This window comes from Nelumbo nucifera, chromosome 6, assembly GCF_055504915.1.
Source record: "Nelumbo nucifera cultivar China Antique chromosome 6, China Antique-T2T, whole genome shotgun sequence".
NCBI lineage: Eukaryota > Viridiplantae > Streptophyta > Magnoliopsida > Proteales > Nelumbonaceae > Nelumbo > Nelumbo nucifera.
The window spans coordinates 18,832,647-18,842,231 of record NC_142654.1 but is presented as its reverse complement, the minus strand read 5'-3'; the positions used below and the strand labels follow the sequence as shown (position 1 = coordinate 18,842,231).

Here is a 9,585-nt window from a genome sequence, read left to right as displayed (position 1 = left end):
TAGGAATAAGAATCCATTCTAGACGATTCCGAGATAGGCAGTCTCTGTATTTCATGAAACCCCCCTTATAAGTTTGGCTAGAAAGGTGTTTTCTGAATCAATAACGGAGATCTAAGCTGAATTATAAGGATTCAATCTCCCAATTATTGGATTGGTTTTTTCTCAACTCTCGAAACCTACATTGGCTATCCACTCATAGGGGATGTAAGTCTGTGTGTCTTCTTTTCTTGCTTCTTTTTATCACTGTTCTTCTTTCATTTTTTTTGGGTGCCATTCGAATCTGCATTTTTGGGTATTACCAACATAAATCATAAGACCTTTCTTTACAAACCACATCCACTTAGGGGTGACCATGGCCCGGGCCAGGTTCAGCAGGGCCTATGACTGTTAAGAGCCAATCCATCTACTTGTCCCTTGGACCAGCATCTTACTAGTCCCCACCAATAAAAAACCTCCACGCAGCAGCCCAGCCTCTTAATTGAAAAGGTAACGGGAGTCCAGACTAACGGCAGTCTTGCACTCCAAACCAAATGAGATTTCAATTCTATTAAGACCTGTTGTTGAATTGATATTTTCTCCGGCATAACCAGGTATATCTCCCTCCAGTCTTCTCCTCATCTTCTTATTCTTCTTCCACAGTAAACCCACAAGCTTTCTCCGACATATTCAACTTCTCTTCTTTGTCTAATTTCTTACTCCCAAATTTTGCTTGGGCGAAAAGATTGCTGCTTATTTTCTCTCCATGTCTCGATTTCATGTGGGCATCTAAATACTCCCTGTTTTGGGTTGTAGCTATTTCACTGCAGTTAGTTTAAGGTGCATTTGTTCAAATGCAAGTTTGGGCAGCTAACTAGATTAATTTTAGGCCATGTTTGGTTCAATTCTCATTTTTTTCTCATTCTTATTCAAGATGAAATACTAAAATGAAAAAGAATGGGTAAAATTAGGCAGAATGAAAAAATATATCTATGAACCAAACACTTTTTTCGCAAAAACGAATTCTTTTCAAACTGAAGTGTGCTATGCTGCACATTTTCATTCTTAAAAAAAATAAAAAATTGTGTTGGTATTCACAAACCGCCAACCTAGGTCTCTAATAGTCAATGTTTACCGATTGGCATAGATGTTTTGTGAAATTACTTTCGTAAAGTGCTTTTATAAAAGTACTTTCATAAAAATGCTTTTATAAAAGTACTTTAATAAAAGTTCTTTTATAAAAATACTTTCCTAAAAGTGCTTTTGTACTTTCATAAAAGTACTTGGTAAAAGTATTTTTGTAAAAGTGCTTTAGTAAGAGTGCTTTCATATAAAAATACTTTTATAAAAGTAATTTGTAAAAGTTATTTAGCAAAAGTAAACATCTATAACAATAGTTATATAGGTAAAGTTTCCTCAAAGAATAAAATGAGCAAGATGGGACATGATTATTTTTCATGCTTTAGGCTAGTCAATTTTTGTGCTATGGGGCCGATTTTTCATTCTAAAAAGAATGTGGCCCTGGGCAAGAATTTTGTAACCAAACACTCTAATGTTATTTGTTCTTGCCCATTATTGCCTAAACTGAACAGAAATTAAGAGAATGAGGCACAAAGCAGTGAACCAAACATGGCCTTAGTTTCCTCATTTTCTTTTTGGTAATGGACAAAAATTTTGTAACCAAACACTTTAATGTTATTCATTCTTGCCTAAAATGAGCAAAAATTAAGAGAATGAGGACAGAGCAGTAAACCAAATATGGCCTTAGTTTCCTCATTTTTTTTTGGTAATGAGTTACCTCATTTGTTTGTAGGAATTTTTTGCCTGTTTGTTTTTATTGCTGATTGGTGTTCATTATTAGATTAGAATGAAATTTATAGTTAAAAATCTGAATTGAATGTGTATGTATTACTTTGATACCTAGATCTTGAATATGTTGAGGAATATTTTGTCAACGATTCCTTAATTTGTAAATTTATTATAAACGACTTATGGTGGTCTCTGTTCTTTCATCTTCTTTATATTTTATATTATATTATTTCTTGGTTTTGGCATTTCATTTAGTTTTCTCTTAAATAAATTATTTTGCTTTTCCTTATTTTTTTTAACTACTTCTAGAGAATATTAAAATAACGATGATATTTTTGCTCCCTAAGTCATTTTGCTCAAATTTGGAAACCAGTGTTCTATCTACTAAAAATCCAAAAGATTTAGACAAAAATGTTTACATTGTAGCATGGAGTAGAATGTATGAATATATTCAATTTTTTCTTTGGAATTTATATGGTGGATTTACTATGACTGAATATTGAGTATCTTGTTAATTGTAGAGAAATACAAAGAATGAGGAGTGCAACTTTCTTTCTTGGTGCAACCCAATAACATTTGGTGGAGAGGTTGAGGACTCGGATCATATTATGCAAAGGCCAAAAGGGTGGTTCGACAAGGTATTCAAGGATGATTGATTTAATTGAAGTGTGAAGTTAGAACATTAGAAGAGTGGCTTCAGGTTTTACATGTACAAGTTGAAGATTTTTGCAGGGAGACTGAAATTGTTAGGCGAGTAAAGATGTATTGGTATTTGGAAATGTTATTCTTTTTTTATTGTATGTAGTTGTTGCATTTATGAAAAAAAATGGTGACTTTTAAGTATATATTTGGTCGGTAGCGATTTGGGGTTATTCAACGAAGTATATTCAATATTTGATGCATTGACCACATGTATATGCAGATTTGACCAAGGCAGATGTCCCATAGGGGCAGGAGTTCCTAGGGAATGAACAATGGAGTTACCTATTTTATTTTCATCAACTATTATTTGACTCCATGGAATGACCTCCCTTCTTACTTGGTAAAGACAAACAGAGGGAACTATGAGGTTGTCTTCTTCCCATGGTTATGACCATATAGGTGGAATCGTGAAGGGTGAATCCCATTCCACTAGAGCCGTAGTGCTAAAGAATGAATCATGGCGTATAATTGTTCAATGTAAGTGAAATGGTTATGGTGAACATGTGCCTTGGTCAATTGTCAACACAAGTAAAATCATGGCATATAATGAGAGAGAGAGAGAGATTGCTTATTTTCCTTTTTAACTGAATTAAACATGTCTATTGCTCTCAGAGTAAGGCAAACAGAATTAACTCATTACTCATGAGTGTACCAATTACACCTGAATTAATTTCCATACTACCCTTTTAATAACTATTGGAGAAAAACACTCGTCTTCTATTCCAACCTCACGAACAGCAACAACAAAGATAGCTATTGCAGCGACGGCAGACTTCCGAAGTCCTCTCTCTCTCCTCCCCTTTCTTCTTTTCGATTTCTTCTGTTTTCCGTTCCTTGCAGCTCTAGGTAAGGAATTGGGATTACTCAAAAGAAGCTTATTGAAACAGGAAAACTCAGATCAACTTGAATCAAAGGCTGCACTCTTCAGTACTTCAACAACACGAACACCCATATTCTCAATTTCCCCGACTCTACCATATGTGGCAAAAGCAAGAACTACATTGCAATCACTTATCTGTTTATTAATTTCTGCAGGGCTGCTGAGAGGATTCATGGCGGTGGCGATTGCGCCGATGGACAAAACACTCAAGAAAACAACAGGGTAATAAATGGTATTAGGTAGTAGAATCAAAACAACCTCCCCTTGAGAAACCCCAATCTCTTGGAGACCAGAAGCCATGGATCTCACCATTTTCTGCAGTTTCGAATAAGAAATGGAAAACCCAGATGAGGAATCTATAAGAGCTGAGACCCCTTTGTGACTGTGTGAGAAAACGAAGGACACAACATCAAGAAATGGGTTTGAAGGAAGCTGTCTAGATCTGTGCTTGCTGATGTGGATACCCGTCCCCGGAGAAAACCAGTTACAGCTCGAGCATTTTGGATTGGTGGCCAATATTTCTCTTTGATATGATGGGTTCTCAATCTGGGCCATTGCAGCAGCTACTGAGGCTTGATTTTTACACCCAGCTAATATTTCTCTTCGAGAAGATGGGTTATCAATCCGGGTCGTCGGAGATATCGAGGTTTGATAGTTAGAGGAAATTGTTCGAAGGTGTTCGACTTGGACGTTATAGTAGGCAGAGAGAAAAAAAAATGCAGAGGAGGATGTCTCATGTCTGCACTCTACAGGTCATCTCATCGTTCCAATCCTCTTGTGTTATATAACTTTGTCCGGGAAGTACATTTCGGAAGAAAGTGGTGTTCACATCACATTTACGCCTCAAATCATGTCAGGTTGCTTTCAAGCATGGCTAACCTAGGCACGCGTGACCAAACAGACTTCTTCAACCATTGCAGCCTAGCTGATCTCGTGCACATGCCTTGAAGCTTCATCGTTGTAAAGGATGCCTTGACTGTAAAGACTGTAAAGAAATCGTTAGCCAAAAACAAAAAAACTGTAAAGAAATCGATGGAGACTTTGTTGCACACTTTGTATTTATTGCAAAGAAAATCTCTTCCAATTTGTAGCGGTGCAAAAGAAAGAAGGAACAAAGAAGACCCAAAAGAAAACAACCAATACAGATATGCAAAATCTGGCCAAGGTGGAATAAAACCATGAATTTTCTTTGTGAATTGATTCAGTTCTCCTGTGGAGTCGTTGACTCTGTAAAAAAGCCATGCATTTTCTCTAGGAAGAAGAAAGAAGAGGAGAGAAGGGGGAAGGGAAAGAAGAGAGATCAGGGGAGAGAGAGGGAGGACTTTGGAAGTCCGCCGCTGCTGTTTGTGTATCATGAGGTCAGAGAACATAAACAGTGTTTTTCTCCAAATAGTTATTACAAGGGTAATATAGAGATTAAAAAATATTGCAATGGCAGATTTCAATAGTTATTACAAGACTAACAGAAGGAGGTCTTTATTTTACGGTCATAGTATCAAGGGGTCTTTATGGCAAAACAAAGTATAGGGGGGTCTTTATATTTTATCCAAAAAAACTAGGGAATCAAATTATCCCTTCATCATATGAATCCAACCCCTGGCATAAATTAGATAGCGAACTTTGCAAATAGCTTGGAGTTCCATTCCAAATAGCTAGCCACCTTTCTTCTAACTCCACTAAACCTATGGTCAATAAAGATGGATGGAAAAGTTAGCTTTGCAATTTTTGAAACAACCAAAAACAGTTGAACTAAAGTAAAACATAAATCATCACTCAATCTAACAAGATACATGTGATATAGAAGTGAAAAGTGACAAAGAAATCCTTATTTAAATTATAAGTGTATGGTTTCATCTTAGAAGTGAGAAAGGATAAAGAAATCCTTATTTACCAAGAATATAGCACCTTACATAATTTACAAAGAGTATGATTATAAAAATCCTTTTCTCTTTCGATTTGTATTTCTAAAGGGTTTTGGGTGGAGAGAATTAGGGTTTATTCAAAGGTAATCGATTTTCTAGGGAAGAAACAAACTTGTCTTTGGTGTTGGAACTCAACGACATGTTTAGTAGATTTGAAATCTCATTTGGAGTCTGATGATGTGCGATCTGGTGCTTCTTGTTAGCGGACAGCTCGAATATCGGGCTGAGTAGGTCACCAGGTCGAACTGCAAGACAAAAAGATCAGAGTATCTGAGTTGTTTTACCTAGGGTGGGCACTCCAATGCTTAAGTTAGCAAACTGAAGATGTGATCGCAAGAATGCAAAAGAGCTAGATTGCTGGAGAGCTAAATCGTGCATACCTTCCGAGGTTGTAGGTGAGGCCCTTATATAGGTGGGTTGTCGTGAGCCTCACAAAAACATGTCCGGAATCTCTAGCTCGTTTGGTTCAGATGTGGTTTCATGCCTGAAGGTGGAGTCCATGTAAGTGGATAGGGTTTATCTGGCCGTGCCCGAAGCGGGTGGGGTGATAATAGACTCTTCCGATGTGGTGTCGTGATCCCGGGGAAGTCAGAGACAATAACCTGCTTAAGGAGGGGTTGCCCGACAAGTAGAGGTGTAAATCGGGTCGGGCCACCTACAGCCTGGCATGACCGTGTGGGCTGTGTTGGGCCTGGGGTTTAGAGCCCACAGGCTGGCACGACACGGCCCACCTGAAAACTAGGCATTGGAGACCCCCCCAACATCTAGTTTCAGCTTCTTGGGGTAGGTTTACAGAAATACCCCCCAACAACTATATAGGGGGTATTTATGTATTTTGGTTAGAGGGGGGAGAAAAATGACACAAATGCCCCCCCAACAAGTATATAACAGCTAGTTTAGGGGGGCATTTTGGGTAAAGTGATAGATAACTTTACAATGCCCAAAATACCCCCTAACAACTAAAAAATGGCTAGCTTTTAGGGTATTTTGGGCGATTGATTTATTTTCAATTCCTATAAATAGCCCTATCCCCCACCATTCTCATCACACCAATTCAACAATTCTCTTAATCTCTTCTCTCATACATTCTTTGAAGTCTGAAGTTTTCTAAACTCTGATTGACTGATTCTCTAATTCTCAACTTGATTGAAGTTTCAACAAAAAGAAGGCTTGAGTTGGTTGCTCTGCTAAACCAACTCAAGTATCTCAAGTTAATTATCATTTAGCAATTTGGGAGGTTTGGACTCTTGGAGTTGAAAGGCTTCAACCATTGAAATCAAGTTGGGATTCCGAACCGGCAATCCAGGTAAGTCCAATTAAATTAGTTTTATTTTTTTAGAATTAAAAAAAAAAATGGACGGCTCCTCCCAAAACCGATTCCCCAACATGTTCAATGTTGACAATATTTAGTCGTATCATGATAGTATTAGCACCGATATGGATGATATTGATATTGATGGAACTTCCACCCCTAGTACTGATACTAGGGAAAAGAAAAAGAATGCCACTAAATTGGTTAGCCCAGTTTGGAAAATATTAAAAGTAGAAGAGGTTGAAGGAAAGGGAAAAAGAGTTGTTTGCCAAAAATGTAGGAAAGACTTTAGCTATTGTAGCAAGAGTGGCACTGGCCATTTGGGCAGACATTTGCTTAATTATGAGAAAGAAGAAGAAGAAGAAGAAGAAGAGAGAAACAACACAAACACAAATTGGGCGGGGGGATTTGGTACATTTAAATATAATGAGGCAAGAATTAGCAAAATACATTGTACATGTTGAACAACCATTTTTGTTAGCTCAAGAAACTAAACTTGAAAAAATGGTTACGAAATTCTATAAACCCACGATATAAAAAAGTTTATAGGTATACTATTAGATCATATGCTTTAAAATTTTTTTGTTCATATAAACAAAATTTAATTTATATGTTATCAAATCTTAATTCTAAAGTTGCAATTACTTCTGATGTTTGGACTTCTAAATTTAACATAAGTTATATTTGTGTTAACGGTCATTTTATTGATGAAAAATGGCTTTTAAATAAAAGAATTTTAAGTTTTATTGAATGGCCACATACTAGCCCAGCTATTGCTGCAAGCATTTTAAATATTTTACATGCTTATGGAATTGAGAATAAATTATTTTCTATTATTTTTGATAATGCTAGTAGTAATGATTTCGTAATAAATATTTCAAAATCTCAATTAAAAACATGTTTAAATGGTAAATTATTTCATATTAGATGTGCATGTCACATCTTAAATTTATGTATTCAGGATGCTTTTAATATTATTTCTACTCATATTTTTAAAATTAGAAGTTGTATCATATATATATATATATATATATATATATATATATATATATATATATATATATATATTAAAATTTATGGAGCAAGAAAACAAGAATTTAAATATTTATGTCAAAATTATTGTTTAAAGTATAAACATTTTATATTAGATGTTAAACATAGATAAAATTATACCTATGCTATGTTAGAAAGTTGTATTTCTCATAAACAAATTCTTAGTGATTTTTATAATGCAAAAATGCCTAATTATATTATATTTGAGGAAGACTGGGAAATGGAAATTTGTATAAGAGATTTTTTAAAAACATTTTTATGATGCAACTAATGAATTATTGGGTATTTATTATCCAAATAGTTGTAATTTACCTTATCAATTAATGGCAATTAGTGATTGTTTTGCAAAATATAGAAGTAATCCACAATTTAAAAGTATTGTTGAAATAATGGAAATAAATTTAAAAAATATTGGAAGAACATTTCTCCTCTTTATTGCTTAGCTACAATATTAGATCGTAGGATTATGAAAGATTGTTTTGATATTTTACTTAAAACATATTGTGAAAATATGAATATTGAATTTGGAATTTGGAAATGAAAAAGAAGAAATTAATAATTTATTATTTGAAATGTATAGTTTATATGAATCTAAAGTAATGGGAAATAACTCTACAAGTTGTACAGTTGCATCTTCTACTTCTAAATTTGAACTTGAGCCTAGTAGTAGAAGATAAAAACTTTTTTATTTAATAAGTGGAAGGCAGAAATCTACTACCTCAACAACAAGTTCATTGACTGAACTTAATTTTTATTTACAACCAAACTTTTCTTCTTTAGGTGAGGGAACAAATAATTTTGATATTTTAGCATGGTGGAATGAACATTCAAAAAATTATCCAGTTCTTGCTGCCATGGCACACGTGATCTACTAACTCCTCCAGTGTCTACAGTTCCATCAGAGTCTTGTTTTAGTGCATGTACTAGGGTGTTTCATGACAAGAGAAGTTGTATGAATGATGAAAGTGTAGAGATGTGCATCTGCTTTAAAGGTTGGCTGGATGCTGAAGATGAATTACAAGACAAAGGAGGGCATGACACTACACCCAATATTTCACCTCAAGCAGATGATGAAAGTCATGATTCATGAACAATAGTTGTATAGCATTTTTTCAAATTATTGTAAATTTTGTTTTAATTTTATTTAATTTATTTGCTATTTTTTAACAATGTAATTTTGTATTTTCAATTTGTAACTATATTGTATTTTTTATATTTTATTAATTTATTTTATTTTCAATTTTCATATTTCATTCATCCAAGTATCCAACCATTGTATGCTTTGGTAAAGTATTTGTATCATTCAAATTTAAATTTGTTATTCCATTTTTTTCTTCCAATTTGTATCATTCAAATTTAAATGAAATAAAATTCCAATTTGTTATTCCATTCTTATTTGGTAAAGTATTTTTTTCATTTATTTGTTAGATTTCTTGTTTCTTATTTTTCAAATAGTTCTTACTTCCTAAAGCCCAAAGGCAAGTTAAATATTTTAGTTTTACACTTTTACTTAGCAAAGAAATAAAAAAAAAACAAAAAAAGGTAAAAAACCAATGTGGCCCGGTTCAGCCCATGCCCAAGGCCCGGCCTGTGGCATGACCCAGGCCCAACCCATGCTTGTGGCGTGGCGTGGCATGGCATGGCTCGGGCCCGAACGGGCTTGGGCCGTGCATGGGCTGACCGCCCAAGTTATCTTTGGGGGCGACATGTTCCAGGACGGCCCGCGGGCCGACACAACATGATTGCTCGACACAGATCGTTTTACACCTCTATCGGCAGGTCACTATTTAAACTCAGGTTAGGTCGACAGAAGCAGGTTGCCTTTCATGCCGACCTGATGTCTTGTCGGGTGGGGTTAGGGCAATTCTGTAAAAGCAAGTCGCCTCTTACATCGACCTAAGGTCCTGCCTAGCTGTTCGCAATTCGATATA

At 35.2% G+C, this 9,585-nt stretch overlaps 1 long non-coding RNA gene across 1 annotated transcript; it reads right to left on the bottom strand.

Annotated features, from left to right (window-relative positions):
* Positions 1 to 3,101: 3,101 nt before the first annotated feature.
* Positions 3,102 to 5,013, bottom strand: LOC148790642 (uncharacterized). The gene is made up of 2 exons (XR_016077824.1): positions 4,545 to 5,013; positions 3,102 to 4,352 (listed from the first exon to the last, which is right to left on the bottom strand). It is a non-coding gene; the product is annotated as an uncharacterized LOC148790642 (long non-coding RNA).
* Positions 5,014 to 9,585: the final 4,572 nt, after the last annotated feature.